Source organism: Macaca fascicularis, chromosome 7 (assembly GCF_037993035.2).
Source record: "Macaca fascicularis isolate 582-1 chromosome 7, T2T-MFA8v1.1".
NCBI lineage: Eukaryota > Metazoa > Chordata > Mammalia > Primates > Cercopithecidae > Macaca > Macaca fascicularis.
The window spans coordinates 35,222,028-35,235,367 of NC_088381.1; the positions used below are offsets into that span (position 1 = coordinate 35,222,028).

Consider the following 13,340-nt stretch of genomic DNA (forward strand, 5'->3'; position numbering starts at 1 on the left):
CTGAGGTCAGGAATTCAAGACCATCCTGACCAACATGAAGAAACCCCATCTCTGCTAAAAATACAAAATTAGCCGGGCATGGTGGTGCATGCCTGTAATCCCAGCTACTCGGGAGGCTGAGGCAGGAGAATCGCTTGAACCCAGGAGGCAGAGGTTGCGGTGAGCCAAGATTGCACCATTGCACTCCAGCCTGGGCAACGAGAGAGAAACTCCATCTCAAAAAAAAAACAAAAAAACAAAAAACACCAAGATCTTCATGATCTAGTCATTGTTTTCCTTGCCAGCTTTGTCTTTCACCACTCCTCTTTTTTTTTTTTTTTTTTTTTTTTTTTTTTTGACACATAGCAGTCTGATCACACATAGTCCAAGAATACTCAAAAAATAAATGAAATAGAATCAGATGTTTAAGGTTGGTCTTCAAACATTATAGCCAATGATGTCATGTTTGCCTTTGTATTCTTGGATATGAAATCACATCCACACCTCAGTGGCCACCAAACCATTCAGCATAGCTTCCTTAACTGTGAGCTGTTTCAAGCTATCAGTTTGAGTGTTACTGAGTGATTTTTGTTGTTGTTGTTTTGAGACAGAGTCTTGCTCTGCCGCCTAGGCTGGAATGCTGTGGCATGATCTCTGCCCACTGCAATCTCCGCCTCCCAACTTCAAGTGATTGTCCTGCCTCAGGCTCCCAAGTAGCTGGGATTGCAGGCACACGCCAGCATGCCTGGCTAATTTTTCTATTTTTTTTGTTTTAAGTAGAGATGGCGTTTCACCATGTTGCCCAGGCTGGTCTCGAACTCCTGACCTCAAGTGATCTGACCCCCTTCGGCCTCCCAAAGTGCTGAGATTATAGGTGTGAGCCACCATGCCCAGCTATTATTTGTAAGCTCTGAATAACTAGGAATCTAAGCAGGAGTTGGAGGAACCAGCTCAACCTTGGCACAGTGCCAAAATATAGCCAACCAGGTCTTCAAGTAAGTCACGGCAGTGTTCATCGGTGGTGTTGGGGCCTTCTCAGTAAGGTTTTAGACAAACTGGGCCATGTTTCTAGGATGAAAAGTCTGCTGTCCCCAATGGCCAGCTCTTTCTTACTTTATCTTCTAAAAGTAGCAGTTACAAAAATTAGAATAACAGTAATAGCAGGTCAGGAGTTCGAGGAATGGTAAGGTAATGGAAACTTAAATAACTTGCCCAAAGTCAGAAAGCTGGTGCATGGCAGAACCAATGCCTAAAGTTAGATCTGCCTCAAGAGCGTGTGCTTTAATCACAATATGCTGCTGTTCAACTGCAGTTGGTTTCCCAAATACACATCACTTCCCTCTTTGACATCTCTGCACTTGTTATTCCCTCCAGGAGAAATGCTTTTCCCATTTATCCTATAAATTCTATGAAATTAGGCTCAGAGAATCCTTTCAATAATTCATTTTAAGACACTTTTTTGGTTAGGATTTTACTTGCTGTATAAAAGAAGAATCAGAGAAGAAAAGGACTTTAAAAAACTACTTCTGGGCCTGGGCACAGGGGCTCATGCCTGTAATCTCAGCACTTTGGGAGGCCAAAACAGGAGGATTTCTTGAGTCCAGGAGTTCAACACCAGCCTGGGCAATATAACAATACCCTGTCTTCTTTTTCTTTTTTCTTTTAAGAGATGGAGTCTCGCTCTGTAGCCCAGGCTGGAGTGCAGTGGCACGATCTGGGCTCACTGCAACCTCTGCCTCCCAGGTTCTAGAAATTCTCCTGCCTCAACCTCCCATGTAGCTAGAATTACAGGCACACGCTGCCACGCCTGGCTAATTTTTTGTATTCTAGTGGAGAAGGGGTTTCACCGTGTTGCCCAGGCTGGTCTCGAACTCCTGAGCTCAAGCAATCCACCCACCTCGGCCTCCCAAGGTGCTAGGATTACAGGCATGAGCCACCGTGCCTGGCCTTTTTTGTTTGTTTGTTTGTTTGTTTGTTTGAGACAGAGTCTCACTTAGTCACCCAGGCTGGAGTGCAGTGGTGAAATCTCGGCTCAAGGCAACCTCTGTGTCTTGGGTTCAAGCAATTCTCATGCCTCAGCTATCCAAGGAGCTGGGATTACAAGCATGCACCACCATTCCTGGCTAACTTTTGTATTTTTAGTAGAGACAGGGTTTCACCATGTTGGCCAGGCTGGTCTTGAACTCCTGACCTCAAGTAATTTGCCCACCTCAACCTCCCAAAGTGCTGGGATTACAAGCATGAAACACCATGCTTGACCAACGAGATCCTGTCTCTACAAAAAATAAAACAATTAGCCGAGCATGGTGGCACACGCCTGTAGTCTCAGCTACTTGGGAGGCTGAGGTGGGAGGATCACTAGAGTGCAGGAGGTTGAGACTGCAGTGAGCTGTGATCACACCACTTTACTCCAGCCTGGGCAATAGAGTGAGACCCTGTCTCAAAAAAAAAAAAAAAAAAATCCACGTCTGGGGAAAGGAGAACGGTGAAATATGGTGTTTGTAACTTACAGCAATTAGAAGGCATTCCTTTAAAATGTAAAGGAATAGACATTGTTAAATATATGGCTTAGGCTTCTTCCTTTCTGTAAAATTTTAAACTTCCCCTCTAGACAAAACTTAATGCTACCATTTATATAATTCTAATGTAGCTTTATCAAACTGTATTGTATTTTTTTAAATATCATCCCCATTCTATTTTTTTTTTTTTTAAGACAGGGTCTTGCTCTGTCACCCAGGCTGGAGTATAGTGGGACTCACCACAGCCTCAAATTCCTGGGCTTAAGTGATCCTCCTGCCTCATCCTCTTAAGTAGCTGGGAATATAGGTATTAGGGATGCACTGCCATGCTCGGCTATTTTTTTTTTTTTTTTTTTTTTTTTGTAGAGACAGGATCTCTGTATGTTGTCCAGGCTGGTCTTGAACTCCTGGGCTCAAGTGATCCTCCCTCCTCAACCTCCCAAAGTGCTGGAAGTATAGGCATGAGCCACTGCGTCTGGTCAAAATTTTTTTTCTCAATTATTCATCAATATTAAATAATTGTAAGGTTTCATGGTTAAACCAAGATTCTAGATTTTCCATGGAAACTGAAAGGTCAAGCCAACCTAGATCCTTGCACAGAATCAATTGGCAGAAACTGAGTAGAGGCTGCCCTCTTTGGTCTGGGTTTGTCTAATCTAACCCCACCCCAGTTATCCCTGTCAGTATTTGAGTATATGACCCATTTTAAAAACTAGACCAAGTTCACAATAGTCTTTGAAGTTTTTTCCTAGATCCCCCTTGCCATAGTAATCTCAATCACATTTTAGCCTGAAACACCTATTATTTATATCTCTCATCTGCAATTAATCATGTGTTACTTTCTGGAAATTCTATTATCCCAGTGTTAAAGAGAGCAGAGATAGAAAAGTTTGAGGCAAAGCAGAGGGCACCCCAAAAGCTTACAGGGTGGTGATGATAATAATCGTTCATTCATTTGACAAGTATTTATTTTGTTCCTATTATGAGGATTTCCAGATTACCAAAACAATATTCCTGACATGGTACCAGGCACCTTGATAAGAAATTTATATACATGATTCCATTTACTCTTTGTAACAATGCTTTGAAGTAGATATATTTCATTTAACAGATGAGGAAACAGGCAGACCAGGCTTCTAACCCAAGTTGTTTGACTCCAAATCTTGTAGTCTAGTCTTTTGAATTACTGGGTAAATCCATCCTTATTATCATTGCCATGGTACAGAATCTACCTGTTAGCTTTTAAGACCCAGAAGCTAGATTTTTCTCAGTGCAACCTGATTTGATCAAATGACAAGGAGATAAACTCTTGAGGGACTTAGGTCTTAAAATGTCACCTCATAATTTTATAAGTTAGCTATTCACGTTAGCAAGTCAATGCATTATGTCTTATCAATAGTTGATAAGCTAAAGCATAATTCAAAGTGGCTTAGTAAGCAAGGCATCACTGAAGAAAAAATTAACTGAATGATTTTTCTGGCTAATTCATCCAACTATTCAACTTACTATGCCACAATCGAATCTATCGAGGGAATAGATTGGTACCAGACCATCCACATGTTCAGGGACCTCCACAATAGATGGTGATCAAAGCACACTTCAGCAAACCCTTATGCTGTGGGATATTCTCTGGACTCCATGCAGACCACTATCTCCCTTCCTGTTATTATATGATTTCTTTAGAAATAATATAATTGATTAGACCACTTTTTTTTTTTTTGCATTTATTCAGACTTTGATTCTATTTCCAGCCTTACTCTCACTTCTTTTAAACACTGAACAAATCCTGTCTTCTAAGGTAACTGTTACAAATAGCTAAGCTGACCGGGTACAGTGGCTCACGCCTGTAATCCCAACACTTTCGAAGGCTGAGGCAGGTGGATCACCCGAGGTCGGGAGTTCCAGACCAGCCTGGCCAACATGGTGAAACCCTGTTTCTACTAAAAACACAGAATTAGGCCAGGCATGGTGGCTTATGCCTGTAATCCCAGCACTTTGGGAGACCGAGGTGGGCAGATCACGAGGTCAGGAGTTCTGAGACCAGTCTGGCCAATATGGTCAAACCTGGTCTCTACTAAAAATATAAAAAATTAGGCCAGGCACGGTGGCTCACGCCTATAATCCTAGCACTTTGGGAGGCCGAAATGCGCAGATTGCCTGAGCTCAGGAGTTCGAGACCAGCCTGGGCAACATGGTGCAACTCCGTTTCTACTAAAATCCAAAAAAAAAAAAAAAAAAAAATCAGCCCGGTGTGGTGGTGGGCACCCGCAATCCCAGCTAAGCGGGAGGCTGAGGCAGAAGAATTGCTTGAACCCGGGAGGCGGAGGTTGTAGTGAGCCGAGACCGTGCCACTGAACTCCAGCCTGGACAAAAAAGTGAAACTCTGTCTCAGAAAAAAAAAAAAAAGAAAAAAATTAGCCAGGTATAGTGGTGGGCACCTGTAGTCTCAGCTACTTGGGAGGCTGAGGCAGGAGAATTGCTTGAACCCAGGAGGTGGAGGTTGCAGTGAGCCGAGCCCAGATCGTGCCACTGCACTCCAGCCTGGGCGACAGAGTGAGACTCCGTCTATAAAAAAAAAAAAAAAAAGAGAAAGAAAAAATTAGCCAGGCATGCTGAGGCAGGAGAATTGCTTGAACCCAAGAGGTGGAGGTTTCAGTAAGCTGAGATCGCACCATTGCACTCCAGCCTAGGTGATAAGAACGAAACTCCATCTAAAACAAACAAACAAACAAACAAATAAAAATAGCTAAGCTGATTTATTCTGTTGATTTGGTTATTTAATTATCTGAGAGGCACTTCATACTACCCCTTAAGCACTGCCTATAGGGGTCATATTTTTATTTTACTTATAGACACTTACGTTTTGTCTTCCTAACCAACTTGAGGGCAGTGGCAATAAGAATATATTTAAAAATATATTTATAATTTATAAACTCTTTATTATAAGTTCCATTTCATCTACAGTACCACATAGCAAAATCATCCAAGCTATTTTCCTCCTGGTTTTTTTGTTTCTTTCTTTCTTTGTTTTTTTTAATAGGAACCACTCAGACTGCATCCTTTCCCTCTTACTTACCCAAAGGAAGAGAAAAACTATAATCAATGGCAAATGGCAGTTGCAGCGAAGCAACACCAGGACCCGGCTTCACGCTCGGGAGACAACACTGCCTCCTCCTCATGGCTTCTGATGTTCTACACATTCAGAGAAACTTCTCTAGTAACGAACTATAGAAATGATCCCTGAAAGTATAGTCTTCCTTTTTTCGTTTCTTTTACAAAATGTGAAAACTGAAGTAAATTTATGAATTTACTTTTACCCAAGCTTGTAAAATTAGTCAGTGGCAGGACCAGGTTCTTGTAGTCTCCATTCATCACACTTTTGGCTACATTGGGTTGCCTCCATATGACTATGCTTCATATTCTCTTTTGTGCCCCAAAGCACCACATCGTAGACAGTCGGTGAAAATTATGAGGTTCATTATTGTGATTATAAACCAAATGGGTCCGAATTCTTACTGTTTGCATATTAACAAAACTATACTTCTCAACGATGCAAGTAGTTTTTGCCTGATATCATTCTAGGTCAGTGTTCCTCAAAGTATAGCTCAGGAAATAACTGCATTAGAGTTACTTAGGATGCTTATCAAAACCGCAGAGTCCCCAGCCTGGGCAACATAGAGAGAACTCATCTCCACAAATAATTTAAAAATTAGACAGGTATGGTGACGCACCCTTGTGGTCTCAGCTCCTCTGGAGGCTGAGGAGGGAGAAACACTTAAATCCAGGAGGTCAAGACTGCAGTGAGCCCTGATACCCCCACTGCACTCCAGCCTGGGCGACACAGTGAGACCCCATCTCAAAAAACAAACAAACAAACAAACAAAAACCCCTGCAGATTACAGAGCTTTTCTCCAGTTCCGTTGAATAGAGTTCCTGGGGATAGAGCCTAGAAACCCATTTTAATAGACTTCCCACATGGGAGTTAATTACACTAAAGTTTGGCAACCGCGGTTTTAAACAAACATAGTAAGGGATGTAGTGAAAATAAAAGACCAGGTAGTGCTGGAAAGTCAGTGTCAACGCATAAAAACAGCAGAAGAGAGGACATATTTCCCCAATTCTAAGATACCCTCAATTGTAAGATACACCATTGATTTAGTAGTAGCCTTTGAAGAAAACAGTGGTTTACTAGTTTTTATAAAATGGGTATGTTTAGGTTTTGTCTTAAGAAAGCAAAATTAGGCCAGGCGTGGTGTAATCCTAAAACTGTAAGAGGCTGAGTGGGGAGGATCGTTTGAGGTCAGGAGTTTGAGACCAGCCTGGGCAACATAGCAAGACCCCATTCTCTTTAGCCAAGTGAGGTGGTACATGCCTATAGTCCTAGCTACTCAGGAGACTGGTGAGAGGATTGCTTGAACCCAGGAGTTCAAGGCTATAGTGATCTCTGATTGTGCCACTACACTCCAGTCTGGGCGAAAGAATGAAACCTTTCAAATTCAAAATAGGACTTCTTGACTGTGAGAAAAATAAAACAGAACCACTTGACTGACTGAGAGAATGATACTAATATGAAAAAAAAACATGAGACAGACAAGAACCAAAAACAATTTGACGTCAGAATGATAAATATAGTCTTAGACATTACTTTGAAAGTATATCTATCTACACACACACACACACACACACACACACACACACACACACACACCCCTCTCAAGGAAAAGTATATAGAAAAACACAGCCAAAAGAGCATTGCATAGTTCTGGAGGATTGCATAGTTCCAGAAGAGTAATGAAAAATAACAGTGAATATGGAGGGTGAATTTAGAAGCCTCTCGCTGTCTCTTGCTCAGGTTTATTTATTTGTCACGTAAGTCAGAAGGGGTTGCTTCCCCCAATGCTAGAGTAGTAATTCTCAAACTTTATCAAAGATCAGAATCACCCAGAAGTCTTGTTAAAACACACAGCTCTGGCAGGGCGCGGTGGCTCAAGCCTGTAATCCCAGCACTTTGGGAGGCCGAGACGGGTGGATCACGAGGTCAGGAGATCGAGACCATCCTGGCTAACACGGTGAAACCCCGTCTCTACTAAAAAATACAAAAAACTAGCCGGGCGAGGTGGCGGGCGCCTGTAGTCCCAGCTACTCCGGAGGCTGAGGCAGGAGAATGGCGTGAACCCGGGAGGCGGAGCTTGCAGTGAGCTGAGATCCGGCCACGGCACTCCAACCTGGGCGACACAGCGAGACTCCGTCTCAAAAACAAAGAAAAAACAAAAACAAAAAAAAACACACAGCTCCTGATTCTGTAGATCTGGAGTAGGGCTCGAGAATTTTCATTTTTAAGTAGTTCCCAGGTGATACTGATACTACCAACCCAAAAACCATACTTTGAGAACTAGAGTTGACAGATGTCTGACAAACTGGTGGGCTGGCAGGGCAGAAGTATTTCTGAGAAAAGTTCTAAGGAAAGAATGAGGCAGGCATAATATACGTGATCCAATGACAAAATTTTAACCATTGGCCATAAGACTAGGGAAGCAGGGATTCTAAGTTGAAGATGTTATATATTTCTTACGTTCACTTCTGGTGCAACCTACCTGGAATCACATTTTGCCCTCACTTTGAAAAAGGACTACATAAAGGACTACATAAGTAAAACTGAGAGAACTGTTTCATTAATACTGTCGCACATTAGGGCTATAATAAGAGGGAAGAGAAAATTATTTCCCTCCATTCACCATCAAGTATTTTTAACATTACCAGGACAGATGGGCATCTGGTAAAGCAGCATGGAGTAGAAGCAGCACCTGGTGGAATATCATAGGATTGGACTTATTTCTAAACAGGTGTGGGACTCCCCATGGGGGCTCTCAGAAATAATTGAGTCGGGGATGTTCTTTGCAGGAGGCTGGAGTTTCTGCAAGCAGTTGAAGGCCAGAGCCAGGGCAATTTGAGTTACATGGAAACCTTTGATTTTTAACTCAGAATTTTCTCACATATCTTGAATAGAAGGCTAAAAGAGGAGGAGTAAATGTATATATGCCCTGTACTTGTGCAATCTTCTGGTCTGAGCTAATTTTGACGCAGCTAACAATAAAGAACGATCAGTTTATTTTCCATAGCATCATCAACATAACAAAGCCAAGATGTTTGAACTATAGCTCTTGTAGGTTTATGCAGAATAAGATAAGGAAGAGATCATAGGCTGGAGAATAATTAGAATGCTGCTACACTCTAGTGGTAAGGAGATAAGGACTCAGGAGTGGCCCCAAAGGGAATTAAGGAAAGGGGTATATAATATCAGCAAGACTTATCGATGAGATAATAATCAGTAAACTAGCGTAAAAATCAAAGATGGCACCACATTTTCTGTCATGATAGCCAAACATAATACAATTCAACTAAGAAAGATTGAATTTTAGGTCAGGCGTGGTGGCTCACGCCTGTAATCCCAGCACTTTGGGAGGCCAAGGTGGGCAGATCACCTGAAGTCGGGAGTTGGAGACCAGCCTGACCAACATGGAGAAACCCCATCTCTACTAAAAATATAAATGGCCACGCCTGTAATCCCAGCTACTTGGGAGGCTGACAGGAGAATTGCTTGAACCTGGGAGGCCAAGGTTGCAGTGAGCCGAGATCATGCCATTGCACTCCAGCCTGGGTAACAAGAGTGAAGCTCTGTCTCAAAAAAAAAAGAAAAACTGAATTTTAAAAGAATCATTTTGATGTATTTTTTGGATTTCTTAAGCCTGAGGTAGTAATCAGCCTGTTATTTTAATTAGACAAGCACTGTATAGCTTAAATCTTCCTTATTTCACACTAAAACATTTTTCTTCATCTGAACTTTTATAACATTTACTGTTTGTGCTAGTCATTTAGGGTTAATTATAAAGTGAGTATTCTCAATGATCATTTCATGTGAACATACTTCTTAATTCCCCAAACAACTTTGTACTCCCAAAAAATAAGTCCAATGTTTTACACTTATATCCCCCATATCTCACTCTCTAGCACAATCACTAACTATATGTTCACTAAGTATACTTTTCTGAAGTGTATGGTTCAGATATGTTTTGAAAAATATAAAGGATATATTAAAAATTATAATCAATATTCTAAAAGATGATAAAAGGTCAGGATGCCATTAAACAAAAACTAGAATGATTTATTGGAAATTAAACATGCAAAGTAGAATAAAAAGATGAAGAGTGTAAAATCAGAGAAAAGATAAGAATTATAAAATAAAACCAGATAATTTCACAGAACTGAAGGACGTAAGTTTCTACACGGAATGTGATCACACAAGTAGCCAGCCCAATAAACAGAGCAAGACCACACAAAGATATATCAAATACTGAAATGTCAGAACATCAAGAATAAGAGAAGATCAATAAACTTCAGAGAGAAGTAAGAGGTTATAGACAAAGGTTGTGGAGTCACAATAATATCAGACTTCTCTATAATTACCTGGAAGCTAGAATACAATTGAAAAATTACTTTAAAATGAAGAAAAAGTATTTCCAATCTTCAATTTTATACCCAGCCAAACTATAAAATGTAAAAACCTACAAGGTCTACAAAAATTTACTTCCCTTGCACTCTTCCTCAGGAAGCTAATTAAGAATACATTTGGGCTGGGCGTGGTGGCTAACTCCTGTAATCCTAGCACTTTGGGAGGCCAAGGCGGGTGGATCACAAGGTCAGGAGTCCAAGACCAGCCTGGCCAAGATGATGAAACCCCATCTCTACTAAAAATACAAAAATTTGCTGGGTATGGTGGCAGGTGCTTATAATCCCAGGTACTTGGTAGACTGAGGCAGAAAATTGCTTGAACCCAGGAGACAGAGGTTGCAGTGAGCCGAGATCGTACCACTGCACTCTAGCCTGGACCACAGAGCTAGACTCCATCTCAACAACAACAACAAAAAAAGCCTGGGTGTGGTGGCTCACACCTGTAGTCCCAGCACTTTGGGAGGCTGAGGCGAACAGATCACAAGGTCAAGAGATCAAGTGCATCCCAGCCAACGTGGTGAAACCCTGTCTCTACTAAAAGTAAAAAATTAGCTGGGTATGGTGGCACGTGCCTGTAGTCCCAGCTACTAGGGAGGCTGAGGTAGGAGAATCATTTGAACCCAGGAGGTGGAGATCGCAGTTAGCTGAGATCATGCCACTGCACTGCAGCCTGGTGACAGAGCGAGACTGCGACCCACAAAAAAATAAAAAATAAAAGAATACAGTTGGCTGGGTGTCACAGCTCACACCTATATTCCTAGCACTTTGGGAGGCCAAGGCAGAGGATCACTTGAGGCCAGGAGTTTGAGATAAGGCTGGGCAACATAGTGAGAACCTATGTTTACAAATAATTTATTTTTTTAATGAGCCAGGTATGGTGGCATGTGCTTGTAATCCTAGCTACTTGGAAGGCTGAGGCAGGAGGACCACAGGAGCCCAGGAGTTTGGGGGTGCTATGAGCCATGATCGTGTCGCTGCATTCCAGGCTGGGCAACAGAGGGAGACCCTATCTCTATTATTTTTTAAAAAAAGCAAAAATATGCATCATTAAAGAAAAAGGAGATCCAAGAAACAAAGGAATCAACACAGAAGAAGGAATTCCTCAAAAAGTGATAAAGAGAAATCCCAGGATGACACCTGTGTAGCAGGCTTATAAAAGAAAAGTCCAGAGCAGAGGGAAAGAAGTGACTGTTCCAGGAAGAATGTATATAGTATTAACATGGACCTGAGGAATAAGTTGGTATGACTGATCATACTGCTAACTCTGTGGCTAAGTTAGTGGGAAGTGAAGAATTAAGCAAATAAAATAATGAGGCAACTGAGTAATTTTTGTTGTTTGTTCTTTTTCATTCTTTGAGACAACTGTTAATTCCAAGATAGACAAAAAGCTTAACTCAAAAATAAATCACAGTAAAATACCTGACTTAGCGGTGAATACTTACGTAGCTCTAACGCTTTAATCTTTGAGTATGTAATCAAAAATTGTTTAATAACTGGAAGATTGGAGCAATAGGAGGAGCAATGATATAAAAGGAAAGAACTAAATCCTCATCTTCCATGGGAATAAATCAATAAACAATATATACAATTATTTTTTTCTGTCCAGTGAATGGAATACAGTGTTTTGGGTTTTATTTTTTAGATGGTCTTATTCTGTTATCCAGGCCATTGTAGCTCACTGCACCCTCGAACTCCTGGGCTCAAGCAATCCTCCAACCTTGGCCACCCAAAGTTTTGGGATTACAGGAGTGAGTCACAGCACCCAGCCTACAATTGTTAAATGAAGAAACCAGAGTGTAAACTTGTTTCTCAGAAACAAGGGTACAAAGAGCTAACGAACAGCTATGAGACTGGGTGTGGTGGTGAGCACCTGTAGTTTGTGCTACTCTGGAGGCTGAGTCAGTAGGATTGCTTGAGCCAAGTTAGAGGCTGTAGTGTGCCACAACAGCCACTGTGAATAGCCACAGCACTCCAGTCTGGGCAACATAGTGAGACCCTGTTTCAAAAAAAAAAAAAAAGGAACTGATCATGAGTTAAATCATGAGAATAAAACCCAAAACACAGTATTCCATTCACTAGACAGAAAAAAATAATTGTATATATTGTTTATTGATTTATTCCCATGGAAGATGAGGATTTAGTTCTTTCCTTTTATATCATTGCTCCTCCTATTGCTCCAATCTTCCAGTTATTAAACAATTTTTGATTACATACTCAAAGATTAAAGCGTTAGAGCTACGTAAGTATTCACCGCTAAGTCAGGTATTTTACTGTGATTTATTTTTGTGTTAAGCTTTTTGCCTGTCTTGGAATTAACAGTTGTCTCAAAGAATGAAAAAGAACAAACAACAAAAATTACTCACTTGCCTCATTATTTTATTTGCTTAATTCTTCACTTCCCACTAATTTAGCCACAGAGTTAGCAGTATGATCAGTCATACCGATGATCATGAGTTGAAAGAGACTGTGAGGCTGTTTATAAAGAACAGGACTCAAGGGTCTGGAAGGATAGAACAGGGAACTGCTTTGTTTTTATATAAATTATTTAACTTTTAAGACTATTACATCTGATACTTTGAAAAATAATTTTTAAAATTTGGATAGTAGCCAGGCACACTAGCTCATGCCTATAATTACAGCATTCTGGGAGACCAAGGTGGGAGGATTGCTTGAACTCAGGAGTTCAAGACCAGTCTGGGCAACATATTCTACAAAAATTTTAAAAACTAGCAGGGCATGGTGGTGTACACCTGTAGTCCCAGCTGCTCAGTAGACTGAGGCAGGAGGCTCACTTGAACCTGAGAGGTTCAGATTTCAGGGAGTCATGATTGTGCAACTGCACTCCAACCTGGGTGACAGAGTGAGACCCTGTCTTAAATAAATTAATTTAATTAAATTTGGATGGTAACTATTTAACTTAAAAATGGCAATCTTACCTCCGAGTTTACCTAAAGATACATATACGCAAAATAAGAATAAAATATCAGTTTCTCTTCTGGTATTCTCCCTAGACGCCACTCCTCACCTCCCTTAAAAAATAACTATGTATATTTTCATGAACTTAAATAACTAACTATATTTTCACAGCTGTTTATCTAGGCTTAATTGTTGACAACACATGAAAATAAAAACTGGTTCTGTTTGTTACAAATAAATTATTAAATGATGCCATGTGAGCAGCTGAAAGACATACCAAGAAAAACTACCACAGCAAGTATAGGTTTATCCAAGTAAAGGTTTTGAAAAATGGTGAAAGGCCATTGTTTGAGAAGTGTATGCCATGATTTTTGGCTCTCCTATGGCCCACTGGCCTATAAATGATTCATTCATTTA

General features: G+C 40.9%; 1 non-coding gene across 1 annotated transcript; it reads right to left on the minus strand.

The window, feature by feature from the left end:
- Positions 1-5,540: 5,540 nt before the first annotated feature.
- On the minus strand, positions 5,541-5,754 carry LOC123574993 (small nucleolar RNA U3). Its single transcript, XR_006700164.2, has one exon. It is a non-coding gene; the product is annotated as a small nucleolar RNA U3 (small nucleolar RNA).
- Positions 5,755-13,340: the final 7,586 nt, after the last annotated feature.